The following is a 20,533-nucleotide window of genomic DNA, read 5'->3' as shown; positions in this document are numbered from 1 at the left end:
TTATTCTGCTGCCTGAACTTCATTCCTTCTGTGCATCCCTTCTATAAAGTACACCTTATTTAAATGATGATAAATTCCCTTCCTCCTTCGGATACCCACCTCATTTGATACAGAATATACAAATGCTTCAACAAAAGAAACAATGATCACTAGGAAGTCTCATTTTTTTTTCTCATCCCTTCAAAGCAACATTCCTTTTCTGTGTGTTTTCCCCTTGCAATTATTTCTGTAGCATTGGAAGCCATAATCTGTGAGCATTTCATGAGCCATAATGAGTTATTGTAGTATCATCCTGGGAGATGCTGTAGATTTCAGATTGCCTCACCAACCATTTCCTTTCAAGCTCCTTCCAAAATGAACAAGACTGTGAAAAATAAGGTAATTAGAAAACAGTGGTTCAGTACTATGTGGCATGTTGTAAAAAAATAGGAGAGAAAACCTCTAACATTCAGCTCTTTGGTGTTCTACAGTGAAGTGCATATTTGCAATGCATAAGGCTGGTGCTGATGCATCTCAATACACACCTCTATAAATTCTTCTGTTTTCACGAGTCAGAGCAGATATTCACATTAAAATCCATTAATTTAATCCACTGAAGACCATAAAAATTCAGAGGATGCTGGACCGTTCCTTACCTGAGCATTTACAGAAACCTTATAACTGAGCCATACTTACATTTCACTGAAAAGCTCAATCATGGCAGAGAAGCTTTCAGCTGCTGACACACCAGAGTTATTTGGAATATTCATTTTATGGCTAAAAATGATTTTGACTTAAGGTAAGGGAAAAGTGCTTGGCTCTAGCATGAGTTTACAGGTGATCTATATAAACTTGAGAGCAAGTTACTACAAATAACATCTCGCTCCCATGGCCCATTTCTGATTAACTCTTCCCTTGATCTATTGGATACATTTGTCAGTAAAGGTACCAGTGGTTAGTATCTCTATTTACGAATGCAAGTCCAACAGTATAGATCATACAAGTTTCCCAGTGCCTATTCCCTGCTTAAAAATGAGCAAGAAATCAGAGCATCTTATTTCCTCTTATCCTCTGCCTTTTAAATCATATTCTCTGATTCCCATATTCCCTACTTCTGGTGCTTTCCCACCTCTCACAAGTTTTAAATCACACAGTTACAGCCTGCATATCTCACTTAGGGCTCACACAAATAATTGTGTATATAAGACATATATAAGCAGCTCATCCAAAATAAAACCTTTTTTTGTGTTACCTGTGAAAGCCCTCGTTTTGTTAATGCAAATAATAATGCAGTGTCAATGCAGGTAACATGGTACAGTTAACCATAAAAGATGCAGAAAAGGTCTGCTCCAAACCTTGAGCAGCAATCTGGGTCAGATGAGCTAAGACAATCAGATCTGTGTTCCTTTATCTTGGTTATTCTTTCCCTGTGCTAGCTGTTTTTAACCACGTGCGAGTCCCTTAACTCTCCCCCAGACCACTGCTTACAGGAGTGTTTGCTGCTTCTCTGAGAACTTTCCTGCTGAGAATATCAGTCAAGTAAGAGATGTCCCCTGGTTCAGACACATAGGAACCTTCTGGCTGGGTGTGGGAAGCAAAAGCCTTGCTGCTTACAGATGGCAGGAGAGAAAAGATGCTCATCCCCTCCTGCCCTACCTCTGCAGCAACTTTGGGAGTCCCAGGAACCCTCAGCTGGAGATTGCCTTAGCAACCACGTACTGGGGGAGACAACCTCCATCTGTTTAGCCTTCCTGGAAATAGAACCGAGATCTTGTGAAGTCTATCATTTGAAACAGAATGGGAATTTTTTTCCCTGTACTTATTTTCAAAGTATTTTCTCTTTTCCTAACAGCACAGGACTCCACAGACAGACTGTACATGAGTTTGTTATCAGCCCATGAAAGACAGGCTGAAAGGGGTCACTTTGCAGGTGTCACCCCAAAAGAGACTCCTCCTGCCAAAGCAGAGCAGGATATTTCCCTGCTGAACAGGCTACAGGAAAGGAAGATTGCCCTCGATATGAGCAAGGAAAGAGGCAGGTCAGCCATGCAGGTGTGTGTCTGCATACACCAGTACGATTTCTCAGCAAACAAAAGCGTGGGATTTTGGTAACACCTGTAGAAGGGTCAATTCATTTTCTCCAATTCCTTTCCTCCAATTCCTTTCCTTTACAAAGTCAAAGATGTCTGTCTTGTGAGGAATGCTTATCTTTGCTACTGAGGCACACTCTGAGTATGCTCACCAGGACCTCTGTGTGGTTTGAAAAGTACAATACTGTGTTTCTTGAATATTTAGAAGAAGACAGAAGACAAAGATAAATTCAGAAAGGAAACAGCTGATGGCTTATTGACTGCTTAGCATCTGCTTTCATCAACTCAAAAATACCCTCATTTGATATATGTGCAGGGACATTCTGCTGATATTAAATTGAATTCAAGACTCTTACCTCACTTTTCCTTTCCTTTACCACCTCAGACTTGCTCCACACTAAATGGTATCAAGCACTTTTATCTAATTATTTGACTCACTATAAAAATTGTCCTAACTAGCATTTCCAAAGATAAGGAGCTCACAGAACACCTTTGACATTAAACCTTTATGCATTTGAAAGGATATCTCTAGGTTTAGGAGTTGGGAGGCAGAGGGGGACAGAGGGGGGCTGTTCTTTTGTATGTAAATTGCTCAGATAGTGACATAAAAGCCTAGAGGATACTATTCACACACACTAGCAAACTGCATTTTTCCTGTCTCTGTAAAGACAACAGTGTCAAATCCTGAAACTGCTCTAAAGTTCAGAGAACAGAGGGATGTTGATCCTTATGACCATCAGCATACACAATAATAACTCTCTTTTATACAGTATTGAAACTTTTAGTTTAAAAATTGATCCCTGTCTGGGCATGTACTATATGTCTGAAGCAGTAGTGTGCAATGCCTGAAGGGTAAGTTGTATAGCTCAACTTTAAGTCTGGCCATTTTCCTGCTTTACTGAAATACTATGAAGTGGAGATATATGCAGAGCAAACGTGAAACACTGTAGTAGCAGGAAAGAGCTCTGAATGCCTTATTGATTTCCTGATTTTTCAGACCCTTTTATTATCCACTGTTGAGCAGTCTAGGCAAAGGTCCTTATGACTCTGGCAGCTCCGTAATGCTATAGATTTCTAAAGCTTACATCATAACTTCCAGTCTCCTCCTCTACCATCTGCTTTTCCACCTCTTTCTTCACTTAGAGCACAGCTGCCAGCATTGTGTCTTCAGTATTCTGCACAGAAACCAGGATGATTCCAGCTGGGATATCTGAGGACATAAATAAATACAGTAGTTCCCTCTCTTGGGTTGAGCTCAGATCTTCTGAGTCCAGCAAACAAATTCTAGTGACTCCAATAAATCCTGCATCCAGATTAAGGTGTCTCAAGAAAGAGCAGAGGTAGGGGGAAGTTAATAGCAGCAGCAGCAGGGACAATCAGGCAGTGCTGTCAGAGCAAGCCCAGTACTCCCAGGCACTGCATCTTGTCAGAATTTCCAGTCTTGGTAGGAGACAAAATGAATCAAAACTGCTTCTCACAAATATTTTTTTCTGAGGTTCAAATTAATTTACCTGCCCTTCAGCACAGTCCTTGCCCTCATAAGCATGTAATATATGTGTAAAAAAGTGTCACCTTTTTCATGATCTGGGAATTAAATTACTACAATAAGGGTCAATTTTATCTCTGTCAGTCTTAATGTAATATTTAGAGGTCCCTTAAAGGCTTTCTACACTTGGGCACAGGCAATCTGTGAGGATGAGTTTGCTTAGACCTGGACTACAGAGTTAAAAATGATGACAAATTTTCCTACATGTTTTCATTTGTCTGGAAACCTGAGAGAAAATAAATGTTTCAAAGAAAATCTGAACTTTTTTCTTGTACCTCATCAGTAGCATTGTATTTTAAGTTCAAGACACTTAAACCAAATAAACCCACTGAAATAACTGAGATGGTGCTGGGGGTCAAAAGTAGCATGTGAGACCTTTGTCCATGCCACTGATGCCTTTATTGTAAATAACTGACCTTGTGGAAGGCAATATGATGGAGAGGTGGTGAATTTTTAGTAAAAACATAATTGAACTCAATATTTCTGTGAAAACCAAGCACTTTTTGTGAGGGAACCACAAAGATTTCATCAGTTTAGGCCTATGATACATTTCTCTACAGTGTATTTGTTCAAACTAGAAATCTCTTAGACCTAGTTTGAGTTGATGGAGGGATTTTTTACTTACAGAAAACACGCTTAATGCAATAGCTCTGTATCTTGATTATATTGAAGGGGTTTCACTATTTATGCACTTTTTGTGTACAATTCAAACACTTTTGTGTGTACAAAAACTTATTAGGAAGGCTGCATATCCTTGAACAGCCAGTGTGTGTATAACCTCTAACTAGACATATTGAACAACACACTCCCAACCAGATGTCAAATTCTCTCAGCTGCTTATGTCTTTATTAATCTAGTGATTACAACCACAAAAGGCAATTTTCCCAGAAAGGCAATTTTCCCAGCTCCACCCACCTCAGAAAAAATTTGTAAAATTACTGAATAAGTCTAGGGAATTCAAGCTAATGCCATTAGAAGGGCTGAGGAGGAGATTAAAAATGTTAATATATTAGGAAGAAGTGATAGGAGAGTGGGTGTCTGTGAACTTACACTTATATGGGGCTGATGTAATTAATAGTCAAGAAGCTCATGCAGACAGCTGGGAACTAAAGCAGATTTTGAGGAAAACACTGTCCTTCACTAAACTGCAAGGCAGTAACCACCTGCTCAGAGGCAGCAGTAAAGACAGAGGGAACACTTTTATCTCACACCATTACAGCTTTTTCTCTGCAGTCACTGTGCATTTTAATGATTGTTCTTTGACAAACAGCAATTAGTATGCTGAAAAGCCTGACAGACACCTGAGTGTCTGTAAAGAATGAGTATTTTTCTTACTTCTCTGAAGGAAAGATGGAGTTATGAGCTGAAATCTCCCAAAGAAGATGGAGAGGTACAGGTGAAAAAGAGAGAATTTTAGAAGGCATCAGGGAATATGAAAGGCATCATAGCAATGAACCTCTGAAAAGTAGGAACTAAACTTCGTACAAGAAGAGAAAAGAAATTTTAGATAAACCCTTTTTTTAAGATGGCCAAAGAAGCAAACAGGCAAGCAGAGGTCAGGAAAGATGGGTGTGCATGTGATCCAGGAGCAGCCTCCAACAGGTTCATAAACTTAACCCAAAGGATTCTTTAATCCCTATGACAGCAGTGAAAGGAAAATAAATGTGTGCAAGCTTTTCTTTGTGCAGACAAAGCAAGAGGCAGTGGGGCTTTCAAAACTGCCTGTTCCTTTATTGGAAACTCTGTATCTGCCACAGTGGCTTTCCAACCTGCCTGGAATTGTGTATGAAAGGAGCTGGGATTAAAGTCCAGGAGTGCTCTTTTAACAGTGACATAATGGTTGCACTGTGGCTCCACTCTGTCCCCTTCCTGGCCCTTACTTTCTCTGTATTTTGTTTTTTCTTTTTCCAATAGTCTGACATGCACATGGTTAGTGCCGGCTTAGTGAATTTCAGCTGTATTTCAGCAAAGTACAGAAATACTTTCCAAATCCAGGAAACCCAGAAGATACCACATAAGAGCCTATATATGATGATTTTGTAGCAATTCAGAGTCACTTGGTCCTTAAAAGCCTTCTCGAAAAGTTTCTTTCCTGTGAATTTTTTTTTACTTTTTCTCTTTAAAGATCTTTCCACTGTTCCTGGAGACCTCTGTTTCCTCCAGACTATCCAGCACTAAGAGAGAACCTGTCTGCTGCTACCTGCCTTGCAGTGAGGCACATGTGTAGCAAGTTAATGGGGTTCCACAAGTTATGTGGCTTAGAAATCACACATGATGATACTTCGAAAACTTTTAGTTCAGCCAGAGCTGCATAATACAACATCTGTAAAAATTTTGTAGTAAAAATATTTATTCTAAATTTCATACTTGTATTTGCAGTGCAGAGACTTTTGTCTGAGTTCTGCAGGTACACAAGTATGTGCCCACCTTTACCTGGGTGGATTGTCCTTTGGGGTGCACCTGCACCTGTCTGGTTTTAGCTCAGACCAGGAGGATTTAGTAAATCTCCCAGATGCCCCAACTTCCTGTGCCTTGGTTCATGTGATGGAGAGATTTTTAAGATCCCCCCATGGGGGCCCAGCTGCCAAGCTGGCCCCAGCCACACCTCTGTGCATGGGCACGTTGCCACCCCTTACATCCTCCAGGATGCCTCACAAGGGTTTCACAATTCCAGTTTGAGTTTTGATGGAATGAGGCAGACACCAGGAATAAGCTATGCTGTGATTCCCGTGTTGTTTGTCCTGGTGAAGAGCAGATTTCAAGTCCTGTCCTGGATTTCTTGGTTCTCAGGGTATCAGTATTGCTGTGCACAAATTCCCAGATCAGGAAAGAGAAACCTTCATTCTATGCTTACTTCCCTGGCACTTCCTATTCTGTGTCTGATTTCTCAGATCTGACCCCAGCTCTGCATTTTCCTTTAGGGCTGATTTTGCAACAAGCCTTACAATGCTGTAAAAACCTGGTCCTGAGATATTACTGGGAAGAAAATAACTATGCAGCTAAACAGCAGCACATATCTGCAGGAGTAGGGTATTGCTGTAATTGACAGCACTCACTATCCAGGGATTAAAAAAAAAATTAAGATAGATTTATAGATAGATTTATTTTCATCCTTTATATCTTGAACAGTTACTCTTTTCATTCTGAGTTTTTATAAGAGACACTCCAATTTTCTGTTATTTAGATTTGAATACCATTAACAATACCATTATATTCATTTATACTACCTATGGAATAAGATAAAATTAAGGATAATATTATCAAGGTGTTTTCCTTTGTATATCCCTTTTTGAGCTGGGTTAGGCCATAGTTCTTCTTTCATTTAATCTTTGTCTGGGTCACACAGACTAAGATATATAGGTAAAAAATGAAAGTGGCAGCCTATGTAATTTTCCTCCTGTTCTGCCACAGGAAGAGAATGTGGGTTTCCATCTGCTCTCTCAAGGGCCATAACAGGTTTCCATCACAGAAACTGCTTCCTAGTCTTTGTAACTTGATGGGCCTGTAATGTGTGGCATTTAGGTGTAAAACTCACATTTGCCTCATTGAATTGCCCTTCAGTCAATCTCTTCAAGATCCACATCCTATTAAATATTAAAGTGCCAATCACATGCAAGAGTTACACAGAATTCATTAATAGTAAAGGAACAAGAATAAAATGTAACCCTGGATACTATAATTTGTTTGAGAAAATATAACTAGGATGAACAAACCAAACTAAAATTATTACTGATTTAGTTTCCCCCAAAGAGAGACAGCCATAAGCAGTGCATCTCTAAGGTTCCCTGAGAAATGCAGCACTTTAACTCCCTTTTCTCCTAGCTTGAGACAGGTTGTCAAATTCAGCTCTTTACACTGTTTAAACCCCAAGCAATCCTTTGGACTTATGTGGGTTTCACAGTAGTATTGCACAGCTGAAATTCATTTAATATCCCAAAAGAGACTTGCAGTGTGCTTTTCTTCCCTCTCCAGTTTAACTACACTAAGTCTGAACATTATAATCAAAATCCCATATCACAGTTTGCCTTTGAGCTGTTTGAAATGGAGAATGAGAGAAAAATACCAGGGCATGGACTGCCATGGAAGAACTAACCTGTGAGCAATTCAGGTGTAATTTCTTTACAAGAAGGGCATTATGGAATAAATTGCTTGGGGCATTCAGGCAGCAAGGCAGGCAAGTACCATAAATCAGCTCTGAAACATAAACTGGGCAATTGGAAGTGGGAGTAATGACAGAGTTTGAGCTCACTGGTTAGGGATGTCATTTCTGTTTGGGATAAATAAATGTTCTGATCTGAAGGCTCACAATGGCAACTGGGGAAGAAGAGGGAAGACCTGGGGTTGGCCAGGGTAGGAGGAAATGACTGTTTTACTCTAGGTGTATTGCACTCAGCTGTGAAAGAATCCTGTGTGCATACTGCCAGATAAGTTATCTTACATGCTTCTTTTGTAGGAAGAGTTTTATGTTTCCTTGCTCAGTTCTCATCTTACTAGAAAGTCAGGAAGGGGAAGTCTGGGGTCTTTTTTGGTTGGTTGGTTGGTTGGTTGGTTGGTTGGTTGGTTGGTTGGTTAGTTTTTTGGGGTCTTTTTTGTGGTTTTCGATTTCTTTTTATATTAAATTTGAAGGACATCATCTTTTGCCCTTTCAGCTCAGTAATAAAATCCCAGCACATGGTACATTACCTTTCTGGCCATTTGGTCATGGTCAGATAGAATTGTCATCTCAACCATTCAGCACCTCCTCAGATGAGTAATGAGTGGGTGTTAGAAGTAATCAGGCTTTTTACTTCATGTGGAGCTCAATCTAAAATTTTAATAAGGAGTCATTCAGGGGAAGGCATGTGTACAGAAAGAAAATAAAATATAACTGAGAAACTATTTGAGGTGTGTTCAAACATTTCAGTGAGGAATTATAAGAGGAATATATAAACATAGTAAAGACACAATATTTTTATGACAATATAAAAAGAACTCCAACTGCTAAATTTGAAATAACATATGGACATAGAGCAGCTCCCTTCATTTCTCCAGATCCTAATGTTGTGTTTCAACCCCAGCCAGTAATGAAGTACCATACAGCTGCTTGCTCTAGCTTGGGACGGGGAGGAGAATCAGAAAAAAAGGTAAAACCCATGGGTTGAGACAAGAAAAGTTTAATAATAGAATTGCAATAAAATAAAATGATAATGATAATAATGTAATTAAAAGGAAAACAACAAAGAAAGAGGAATTAAGCCCAAGAAGAACAACTGATACACATGCCCTGGCCATGCCCCATTATGGATTCTTGTGCATCTCCTCATTGTCAGAGGATGGGAAGATGGAAATTCCTTCCCTTAGAATAAGCACTGCTTGGTAACAATCAAAACATGAGAGTGTTATCAGCATTATTCTCATAGTGAACCCAAAATACAGCATTGTACCTGCTACTGGGAAGAAAATTAATCTCAGCTGAAACCAGGACAACTAACCAAGCTCTTGCAGCATTAGAATCATTATTAGAATTATTAGAATAATTAGAATTATTTCTAAAATATATGTCTGTTGGCACCATTGGCTTTTCAAAATGTAATATGCTTTGGATGTGTTGGTTTCAGACTTAAACTCTAGGCCAGCCTAGAACCCAAGGAAGTTGCATTCAAGCTCTACCCAGGAGGAGCTGGTTCTTGACCATAATCACTGAAACTAAAAACAGCAAGGAGGAAAACACAAGTCCTATTGTTTTAGTAATGATGGGTCATTCTTCTTAGCCTTGTACAATTTTGAATCCTGTCTTTGCTTGCACCTTTTCCTCCCCAAAGCTCTTTTCATACTTTTGTTATCCTTCAGCCAGGCAGCTCACACAGTGCTCATTTCTAAATACATCTGAGGCTGGGCTGCTTCATCCTGCCTGCTGCTCAAAGGTTTGGACATTCAGCCTCACCTGGAGCTTTACCACAGGCACGTTCCTGCTACTGAGCAGAGCGTGGCCAGCATGAGAGGGTTTCTCGTGGATTCATTGAAGAATCTGGGTTGGAAAGGACCTTCAGAAGTTTTCTAATCCAACCCCCAGCCATGGCCGGGGACACCTTCCTCTAGATCAGGTGGCTCAGAGCCCCATCCAGCCTGACCTTGAAAGTTCCTACGGATGGGGCAACAATCACCAGAGTCTGGGCAACCTGCTTCAGTGTTTCCCCATGCTCAATGCAAAGGAATTCCTCCCTATATCTAATAAAAAATGGGCCATCTTTTAACTTAAAACCACTACGTCTTGTCCCAATACAACAAGCCGTGCTAAAAAAGTCTGTCTTCACGTTTCTTTTAGCATGAGGAATACAGCACATGCACCTTAACTCACCTCGTTCATAAAGCTTTTCCCAGACATGACATCTTAATAAAAGAATTAACATTAAAAGTGTTTTTCTAAATTATCTTGTCTTCCCCTCACCCATTTACTCATACAACTACTGTCAGTTTGAGGGAGGGGCAGGATTGCTACCAAACAAGATTTTCATGCAAAAATTGTGATAAACAGCTTGACAGTGATGACACAGAATGTGAAATCCTTCACATCTGTTTTCTCCAGCCCTCCCTTGGTTGTCCCCAGGGTGCTCTGCTAAGTGCTGGCTGCTAGATGAAGTGTTGCATTAGGGTATCAGAGTTATAATGGAAGTTCACCTCTCTGAGAATTAGAAGATTCCTCCTCACTTAGCTTTGGGATGTGAGCAATAAGTGGTGATGACTGAGCCTTACCCGGGAGCACAGTGCTCTCAGCCTGGCAAAGGCAGCCTCTGTTAACCACTGAGTTATACCACAGATGCATAAGCAATCACAGCTCAAGGGCTAAAGAAAAACATTATAAATTCTTGTAATTATTTGTTACGACAGTAAGCAGAGAACAGCTTAAATGCAGGAAGCATTTATGGAGCTGGGAGGAGAGAACAGAGGCTGAAACGTGCACTGCTGACCTGATGCTCCCCGGGCTGGGAGGGAGCATGAGCAGATTCCAGGGAGTCAGACAGAAAAGATTCCTGCTCCACAGCCAGGTGATTTCTACAGGAGATTCCTGCTCCACAGCCAGGGGCTTTCTACTTGTGACCCCACAAAACTCAGCTCCCTTTCTGCCCTGGGCACAGCATCAGACACACGGCCCCTCTCTCCCCCATGGTTTGTGTCAAGATATGGAAAATGTGGAAAAACACGGAGCTGATCTCAGCTTATTCCTGTGTCATTCCCTCTCTGTCCCAAAGGTATTGGTACAGCCAGCATGATTTCTTCCTCCTCTACATGTTCTAAAATAAAACAGAACAAAAGAAGAGTCCTCCACATTGAAGACAGAGGAGCAGGTTTGGGGCACACATTACAAGTTATATATTGGTGCTGAATTCAGACGAGACTCAGACTGTGAGCCAGGATTTTTTTTTTCCAGGAAGGCCTTTCTAAAAAAAAATAGTAACTCTGAAGGAAAATATCTCTTTCCACTGCCAACAGATCTGTTTTTAAAGCAGGAAATACTTATAGCCTATAATCAGTTTCAACAAATTTTAATATTTTGCAAATACACTATTCACATTTTCTATATTAATCCCTTCTCTAAAACAATGTTTTTTAATTTATTTAAATGAAAGTACATAATTCAGAGATTTTTAAACATTAAATCCCTTTGTCTTTTGTTGACCATTTTTCATTTGGACTTCTGTTGCAAAACTATTTGTGAGATTTTAGCTTTTTCTTCAATTTCAGACAGATTAGACATCAGCATTTTAATTATTTGCTTGAAAATGTCAGGAAAATTATTCTTTCATTAGTTTCCTAAAGAATTCCTTCATCTTTTAGGGCAACCACAAAAGAAATATTAATTTTACAGATTGTCCAGACCAGTTAATGCTCACAGTTAAGAGCAATAAAATTTATTAAGCAAAGAGAGGGCTCTAAGAGATGTCTCTCTCTGGTAACACTGCAAGTAGAAGAATGAATTACCTCTGAATCGACAGTTAATTGAGATACCATGGAGCACAGCAAAATGAATGAATTTTAAATCTGCAGGGTATGATTTGCTGCAGTTTTTGTCACATTAGTTCTAGATAAACAGAAATTATTTCTATGTGAGTGTGTATACATACCCTTATAAGCGTTTGCATACCCTTACATACACATACTTATTTAGCTACTTTCTGTTATACATGCATTCATACTTCGTATACAGCAAATAATTTCCATTCCCTTGAATTACACCACTCTGGAGCACACAGAGGTCTATATTTTTATGGTGGATTGACAGTAGGACTGATTGTACATAATTAACAGAGCAATCACACTGCTGCCAGCTTGGAGAATTATATACTCACATTGCAGAAAATGAGTCCATATTGCACAGCAAAGGGCCTGAACATGGAGAGCAATTTGGGTTTACTGAAGAAAGAATAGCAATTACTTACATTGGCAGAGATGCAGCAGTCACTAACATGCTCTGGGTCACAGAGGACTGCCTTGTTTGAACACCATTTTAAGGTGAGGGCAAATTGAAACTGCATAATTCCATAGAAACAGCAGCTGAGCCTGATGGTGTGACATGCTGTGATTTGCTGCAGGGGTGGGATGGAGTCCCCTCTTATAGCATGTGCAACTTTTTTTTTTTGTCTTTTGCAAGCTTTTTTTCCAATGATTGTAGAAGCAGGAGAGCCGAACGCCTTGAATTAATGAATAACTATTTAGGTGGGTTTGGTATTTCACTTTATGATGGGGCTGAGGAAACCTTCAAGTTAAAAAGCAAGATCCCTGCCTGAGAAGGCATGTGAACATAAAATAAAAATAATAGCGATAATTGCTGGAATTCAAATTCCTTCCTAAGCTCCAGGAGTGCTGTTTATTAAGTGATGTAGAGTTAAAGCTTTAGACTTCAGTTAGGCAGCAACATCCAGAGGATATGAGGATATAGCTACCTCTGAGGACAGCAACTCCTCACAATATCCTTGAGATATGCATGCTTGCAAAAAGACTTAAAGCTTTTAATTTCTGATGTTCTTAAGGCCTAATCTCCTCCAAAATACCTGATTCTTCAAATTCCCTGTATAGCTCCCTTATGCATAGCTAAATGTTAAGAATGCAAAATAAACTTAATTAGCTAGTGTGCTAATATTCTCACTGCTCTTTGTAGTCACTGGAAAAATCTCATATTTGAAAAAAGGAGTGAAATGCATATATTTCCCCTAATACACCAAGAAAAGCTGTGTGAAAGTAAGTATGAGCTCTCAAGACAGAAGGGGATATAGCAACATATTAATTTGTTCTCTTTTTTCCCAAGCCAATGAAAATTCATTTCCGAAAGTTCATGGCAAGCACATGAGTGTACTCCTGTGGAAAAGTTTCACCCTTCCTGATGAAAAAGATGCTTCTGTCATTTCCTTGCTTTGAAAAATGAGTAGATGGACAATCTTCCAAAACATCCCATTGCTAATTTTTCATCCCTGTCCTTGTTAAGCAGGGAACACGCATGGAGGATAGAGCCAGAACAATCTGGAGCTTTCTTGGATGCCATGTGAGCTGCCTTTGAACAGAAGAAATGAAGTTGTTGAATACAGTTTTCAGAACAGTTACTCTATGTTAACATGACAATTTTCCTATTATGTGTGGTGGTAATTTTTTTTTTTAATTTTTTTTTTTTTTTGTGTTGTTGGTTTTTGTATCGGTTGTTCTGATTAATTTAGGAAATTGCAGTTCAGTTAAAGTGTATGATTGTTTCTCAAGGCATAAAAACTGCATAACAAAATCGACATATTTTTGGCTGCAGTTCAGTCCAGTTTGATCTCTAAGATTGGATGAGGAAAAATGGGGCTATGGTATTAAATTCAATAGAACTGAAACCAATACTGAAAATTCTATAAACAACACATTTTTAATTGGATGTAAATTAAAAAAAAAAAAAAGTGGAAGATGAAACCTGTGTTATTTTATCTTCACATTTTTCTCATATTGTAAAACTGAAAGATTTTATAAGCTTCAAATATTTTATAATGCTTCTTCTTTTCTAAAAAGAAATAAACATCCAATATTGAAGACATTTTGCCTAAAACATTGAAATCTTTGGATTCTAAAATCTGTTATTGTAGATAAGTTTTCCACTAATGCACACATCTGCTATATTAACTTTAGACATATTAAACACTTGGGACTAATACTAATGCACACTGCAATACTAAGCTTCTGGAGCTGGAACAGCAGACAGGGGAAATCCAGGTCACAGAGTCTTTTAGAGGAACTACAGGCAAACTGATCCCAAATCTACTTGCTTGGTGCAGCCCCACTTTTAGCCATGAATCATGACAGCTGAGGCTCACCTGCAGATACAGATCCCATGGTGGCAGCCCCACAGCTCAACCCTACAGGGCACTGCTGGAGCCACTGATCCTGCATTTTTGAGACCCATGATGGGAGGAAGAGGAGCATGGTGAGACTCAGCATTGTGCTGGTTGTCAAGCCAGGACATGGAGTGAGGACTCACTGAGCAGCTTCAAAGGAAAATTGTGATTACAACTGCCCTGAAAGCACATTCAGCTGAAATGGCCCCAAACCCTACATAATTTCTTACTGCATTTGTCACATAATTAGAGACTGCTTCTCTGTGGGGAAACAATGCAACATGGTGAGAGGTGAGATGGTTGGGTATTCCCCTCTTTCAGCTTGCAGACACAAAACCAGGGGAAAGACTTATTTCTTAATCTTCATATCAAGCCCATAGTTTTCAAGATTGGAAGCAATCCATAGAAATTATTAGATGATTAAACATCTTACTACAGAAGATAAGGTTTAAGAAAGAGACGTTTGGAAGGTTTCTTGACCACAGCAGGTAAGATATTGGGGGATATCTAATCTAGGAGAGAAAGGCACTGCAAGAACCACTGACTAAACTGAGACCAGGCTTAAATTTAGACAAGATATTAGGCAGACATTTTTCAGATCAATACAGTATGTTGTTCTGGAGAATATACTTCAGATAGATGTGAGCTAATGTTTGAATAAGGGGCATATTCTAAAAAATCGAGCACCCAGATAAAGGCCCCTTCTGACATTCTAACTTCATTACTTGTAATATCAAGAATATCTTAAAAATATTGAATATTCAACACCATCCATTTAGAAGGAAGGTGATCTTGTTCCCATGGCAACTTGCTTGTAGGCAAGCCATTAGTTGGTCACCACTTCTTTCTGAGAAGCTGCGTGTTTGTCCCCTGAATACTTTAGTTCCACCAATTCTACAAACTACTTAATTTAAAAAATAATAATCTCAGTTTAAGCCTAACATAACAAATCTCCTGTTTGCATAACATATAGGAAGACCTATGCATTTTAATTTCTTCCTCAGGATGATTACTTTCTCTTTTGTGATTCATAAATTCCAGCAGATGCGGCAAAAAGTTACATAAAAGGCTTTTTAGGGTAATTATGTCTTCAGCTGGAAATTTTGACATTTGTGATCTCTCTCTTTGATCACTGCTATTAATATCTCCTTAGCAGGTAAGACTTCCTAAGAGTTAACTAATTGATAGGAAAAAACCCGCTCAAAGTTGCAAGAGTTTTCTTTTCTGTATTTCTGTACAAGTGACAAGGCTGCCCTGAACAGGATCATTACCTTTTCAGTTAACAGAATACTCAATAGACAGTAGTAAAAATATGACTGTGACTAGCACAAAGCTGGGATCTTTGTCTTTGGCTAGTACTTAGGTGTTTATTAATAGTGTGCATATATTTGCATTAAAATAGTACCAGCAGCTCCACTGTATTGCAACATTCTGCTGCTGCAAGAGAGGAGGAAGCCCAAGGTAACAATCTTAACATCTGGTAAACTAAAGGGACAGAGAATAAAAACACAGAATCAAAACAACTGTACTGCTAGACAGGGAAGTGACAGAGAGAAGGGTTAAACTCGTCCAGTCGTGTGTCGAGGAGTGCAGCATTGTAAATCCAACAACAGCCACAGCTCCACAGAGCACCTACTGAGGTAAGCAAGCTGAACTGCTCATACTCTTTTCATTGGCTGTCCAGGAGCCCTAGGATGTCAGGTTGTTCAGGCAATTCTGAGCTTTTTGTGGGTCTGGGTCTCCAAAGAGACAAGAGCAGTTGCTGGTTGCTGTAAAGTTGTTTATTGCATGAATACATCAGTCCCGAAGGCAAAGAGTTCAGAGTATTAAAATCTGTGTTAAAAGCTTCCTGGCACAGAGTTCCGAGATGCAGTGGTAGCAACAGCAGCTCCCTGGCATTTCCTCTTCTTTTGTTCTTCTCTTCTTCTTTTCTGCTTCTTTTCTTCTTCTTTTCTGCTTCTTTTCTTCTTCTTTTCTGCTTCTTTTCTTCTCCTTCTCCTTCTCCTCCTTCTCTTTCTCCTTCTTCCTCTTCTTCTTTTTCACCCCAATACGGGGGATTTTATTCATAAATCGTCCAATCAGCTAAAAACTTCATCCTAAAACATTCTTCCTACACCTACCAGAGTTCAATTTCAAAGTACAAAAGTAGTGTCAGTTCTTACACATAATTTAGGTGTATAGTTCCATGGATTCATGTAAATGGTTCTGTTTTATCTAGAAATGCAAGCAATATTCTGCTATGTTTTAAAACTAGGCTTTAAGGCTTTTTACTCTCTTAAGGCACTTAAAGTATATTCCCATTTACTTAAACCTAAAACTTACACTGCTACTTCTACTTGTGTGGTTTAATATATTTTAATTTCTCTAAAGTATTTAATTCAATCTCTGCATGTTTTTGTCTCTCTGAGGGACTGAGAAAGGCTTCTATTTTATATACTCGAACACAATTCAAAATTATATAGCATCAGTCCACCTCACAGAGATTAAGGGGCCTGCCTAGTGTCATGTAAGGAGTCCTCGGTTAAAGTGCGAAAATTGCTCCAGATTATGGCCTGGACTAAGCTCCACAAAATCCTCCACATCCAGTCTGAAATTCTGCTCAGGACATTGCCACTTCTTCTGATGTAAGATTTTGTACAACACTGTCTGTCCCAGGAAGATACTTAGATTTACTTCATTAAGAAGAAGCATTTTAGGAAATTTTCTTTTAAAATATTAGATTATAAAAAAGTGTTAGCACTCTGTATGATATGGCACAGTTTTGTTGATTGGAAAACAACTTAAATTCTTATTTGCTGTACCTAAATGAAAGCATAGCTATTACAGCCTTCAAACCTTGAGTCTAGCAGGTGAGAACTACTTCTGGTTAAAAGCAATCCATACACAGCAGAAAGTTTACTATCACATGAAGTATGCTATGCACTCTGGGCTTTAAATAGCTCTCCTGATGATTAGAACTCTTCCTGATCAGCTTGAACGAGGAGTCTTCTTCTGACCATCCTAGCTAAGGAGCCTCTCTGAGGACAATATTCCCATTAATGCTGTACTCCTGTCTACAAGTCTGCACCTCTGTTTTATCCTTCCTCGCAGACAAGGAAGAACAAACTTATATTTTTTCTACTTTGTAACACTCAAAATTTGGGTGACAAAAACTTGAATGAAGAAAATCAGTGCCTCATTCAAGCAAACAGGTCTATATATTCCGGAGTATGCCAACATTCATATAAATGGGATGTGGAAATGATGTATCATCAGCAGAATTGTTGTAGTGCGTGACTTAGTTAGATGTGACATGGCATATCCTTTTGCTAACACACTTTATTACTTTTTCTGTGGTTGAAACATCAACTTCTTAACAGAAGTTATGCACCATGGATACAGTTATTTATTTCCACCTCCAGGAAAATTACAAATTTCAAATCTGTCCTCGCTGTTTCACATTCTATTTTAAACAGTAAAGCGTAACTCTGATATCAGAGTTTCCATTTATTTATAAAACTGCTAAACTGGTCATCATGATTCCCCTCCTTTGCTCCCTTCCTCTAAAAACTGCCAGAAAAAGAAATAGAAATACAAACGAGATTTCATAGAGAAAAAAATAAACAAAACAAAATGAAACAAAAATTAAAATTTAAAAAAAAAAACTAAACAAAAAAACAAAACCCAAAATAAAACAAAAAAACAAAAAAAAAACCCAAAACAAAACAAAAAAAACCTAACCAAAACAAAAAAAAAAACACAAACAGAAGAAAAAAACCAAACCTACAGAGGCATTAGAGCGGGTTTCTTAGGATTAGTGAGATATTATCAGTATCAAAACAAGGACAGGCCTCTGTTATCAGACATATCACACCCTGCACCTGCTGGACAAAGCTAAACCCCCTGTGATGTGTGGATGAAGCAAGCACTTTTCTCTGAGGATCACAGGCCTGCCCATGTGCTGTGAGTAACAAAGTGCCACTTAAATTCTAAGCTGCACGAGAGGTTGGATATTGTTCTGACTTCAGGGTGAATTAAATTTGTATCCTTGCACCCTAAAATTTCCAACAGAAAGTAAAAATAAAAAGTCCAGGTTTCATAATCCTGCAGTATGGAAAACATTTGCACTTCTTTTTAGTCCAAATTCTGCTAAAACTCTTGTTAAACAGACATCAGTCACATTTAGGGGAGAAGGACCATCTTTTTTCCATATAAAGGTATTCTGCAGGAAAAATGAATGCCACTTTGGAATGAAAAGCAGTTATTTCCTGCCTCATCAGCAGAACAAACATCTAGGAGTGAGGTGTTATGAGGCTGAGCTTTACCAGACTTCCCATCCTGAAGAATCCCCCATGAATCACTGCTGGTCAGGCAGAGAGGACGATCACACTCCATTGCACCTTTTATTGCTCATCTGCATTCCACTGAATTCACATCTTCTGCATCTCTGCCTCTCCCTCAGGTTTCTATACCTTCTCTCGTGATGCTTTTCTCTTTGGATCCTTAAGCAACTGATTTCTACTGTTTAAGCATTTCCATTTTTGTCTCTCTTTTTCGTGTTTATAGACATGTTCATGCACAGCTTCATCACACCTTGCCAACTTCCTCAGCTCGGTAAATTGAGCCAAAAATAACATGGCTCAGCTGCACCAGATCAGGGCTGGAACACCAGAGAGCTGAACAGGCTGAACCTTGGGCCAGGGCATGCTCTGGCCATTTCAGCTGAAAATCTATATGACCTTACACCAGTCAAGACATTTAATAGTCTTTATTTCTCCAATTTCTTTGAGTTCACCTCCTCTAACACTTCATTTAAGGTAATGTCTGTCCAGGGCACAAGACTTCAGCTGAGTCTCAGCTGCTTTGAAAGCCTTTTCCACTGCCTGTCAGGTCAGTGTGTCCCACTGTCACAACAGACATCTTCCCTTAGTGTCAACACAGCAAAATCCACATGTCCCACCTGCAGGTGCCAGAAATTAAGGAAATCAGGTCAGAAGATTGGGTAGTAAACTAGATAAAACATAAATCCTCCAGGAAGTTTCCAGCAAATACAGAATGATCAGCCTGCACCTCACCTGCCCAGGGTTGAGTCCCATTCCTTACAAACCCACTGCCACCTTCTCACAGCACCAGCAGGGAAATGTCTGCTTTTATTTCTGTAATTGCTGCCTTGGTGCTGCTTAGCAATTCTTCTCCTTTGGTAGGAGGGCAATCATTCTCATTAGATGTCAGAGTGTGACAAGCAGAGTGCTTTTGTTTGGAGTACAGCGTGTAGAATGATGATTTTGAGTCTGAGAGCTGGGGAGAGCGCTCCTTCCTCTGGAAATTAAGCAGCTGACAGTTATTAGAATGCCATTAAAAATATACAAAGGCTCAGGACCTTCTTGCAAAGTTCATTTCTCTATTCAATATTGGCTAATTCAAGGAGGAATTGCTCGCTGCAGCACAGGTTACTCAAACTTACCTTGTAGCACAATGCTGGACTGAAAACAAAGGTGCCAGAGACAGCCTTCCAGGAGCATTGGCCAATTAATCTCAGCAGCAGAGACTTCTAAATGTCATCCAAATCTCATCTGTGAGGCATGCCAAAAATATTTTGTACCTTTCACAGGCTCACTCAGCTTTATACCCAGGTCTATCTTCCTCGTGAGATCAAAGGAGGAATTCTGTCTTTATGCCTTGTGAAATAAGCAATTATTAATCCAGTGTGAAACTTTATTGACAACTCAGTGCTGAGAATGAGGCTCTTGCACCAAGTTTCAGCCACCAGAGATGATTGAAGTGTCTAGTTTGGTCTTCTCTACATCTAGTGAGCCTAGCAAAAGAGGAACTCTGTGTCTAGAAAAAGGGAAGATTGCTCGCCCAAGAAGTTTCAGATAACTGCAATAGTGCCTGTAATTTTGAAGGAAGAGCAGGAAAGGACAGTACTTGGAAAGAATTCCCATTTGTGGGGGTGCAAAGAGTGCCTGGGAAAAGACCGGGACAAGAAAAAATTAAAGAGAATAGACTAGGACAAGATATGTAAGGAAAACAGGACCTAACCTTATCAGAGGCTAAGAGACAGGAACAGGCAGAAGAGCCTGTAATGACCAGAGGATACATCTGGGATGTGAGAGTTCATCTCTTTTTCTCCTACTCGTAACTGCCTCTGCAGCCCTTGGCAAAGTTTAACCTCACCCCTCACACTGTGGGATGTGATGGGGAAGCTGCAGTGGCCACAGGGCTGCCTTAGGCTGTCACTCTTGCCCCTCCACCCCTGAACCCTCATGAAATTGCCACCCCAGGAACCTGCCCCTTCTGCAAGGCAGTCACGGCAGCAGCTTGTTTTGGAAGCATTATGTCCTTGCCCACAAAGTAGGGGGAAAGTGTATTTTTGTGCTCCCTTTCTTCATTGTGCATGATTACTTTCATGAAACCAGAGGTTACTATTAAAGACACAAGAGCAAAACTTCAAACACAGTCATAAAAACTGTGGAAAAAGTTATACAGAAGAATGCACTTTTCCCAGAACAAAAAGAAAGTTTGTAACACATTTATCTTTTGGGTGTTTGGATTTTGTTCTTTTTACATCTTATCTGCATTGCTAGTATTGTGGTGTCTTC

The 20,533-nt window shown here is 39.5% G+C and overlaps 1 protein-coding gene and 1 long non-coding RNA gene across 7 annotated transcripts in view; one reads left to right on the top strand and one right to left on the bottom strand.

Annotated features, from left to right (window-relative positions):
- LOC148223868 (uncharacterized) overlaps positions 1–20,533 on the bottom strand; it is a 207,389-nt gene that overhangs the window by 102,345 nt on the left and 84,511 nt on the right. The window lies entirely within an intron of this gene.
- LOC106865258 (C-C motif chemokine 4-like) overlaps positions 15,224–20,533 on the top strand; it is an 87,263-nt gene continuing 81,953 nt past the window's right edge. For all 5 annotated transcript variants that reach the window (XM_088163076.1, XM_088163075.1, XM_088163074.1 and 2 more), the window contains exon 1: positions 15,224–15,592. The gene's annotated coding sequence lies outside the window, so the exon portion shown is untranslated. The remainder of the gene's footprint in view (positions 15,593–20,533) is intronic.

This window comes from Sturnus vulgaris, chromosome 4, assembly GCF_052056855.1.
Source record: "Sturnus vulgaris isolate bStuVul1 chromosome 4, bStuVul1.hap1, whole genome shotgun sequence".
NCBI lineage: Eukaryota > Metazoa > Chordata > Aves > Passeriformes > Sturnidae > Sturnus > Sturnus vulgaris.
Note: the sequence above shows the minus strand (reverse complement) of the source record. Positions and strands in the feature narration are given on the sequence as shown.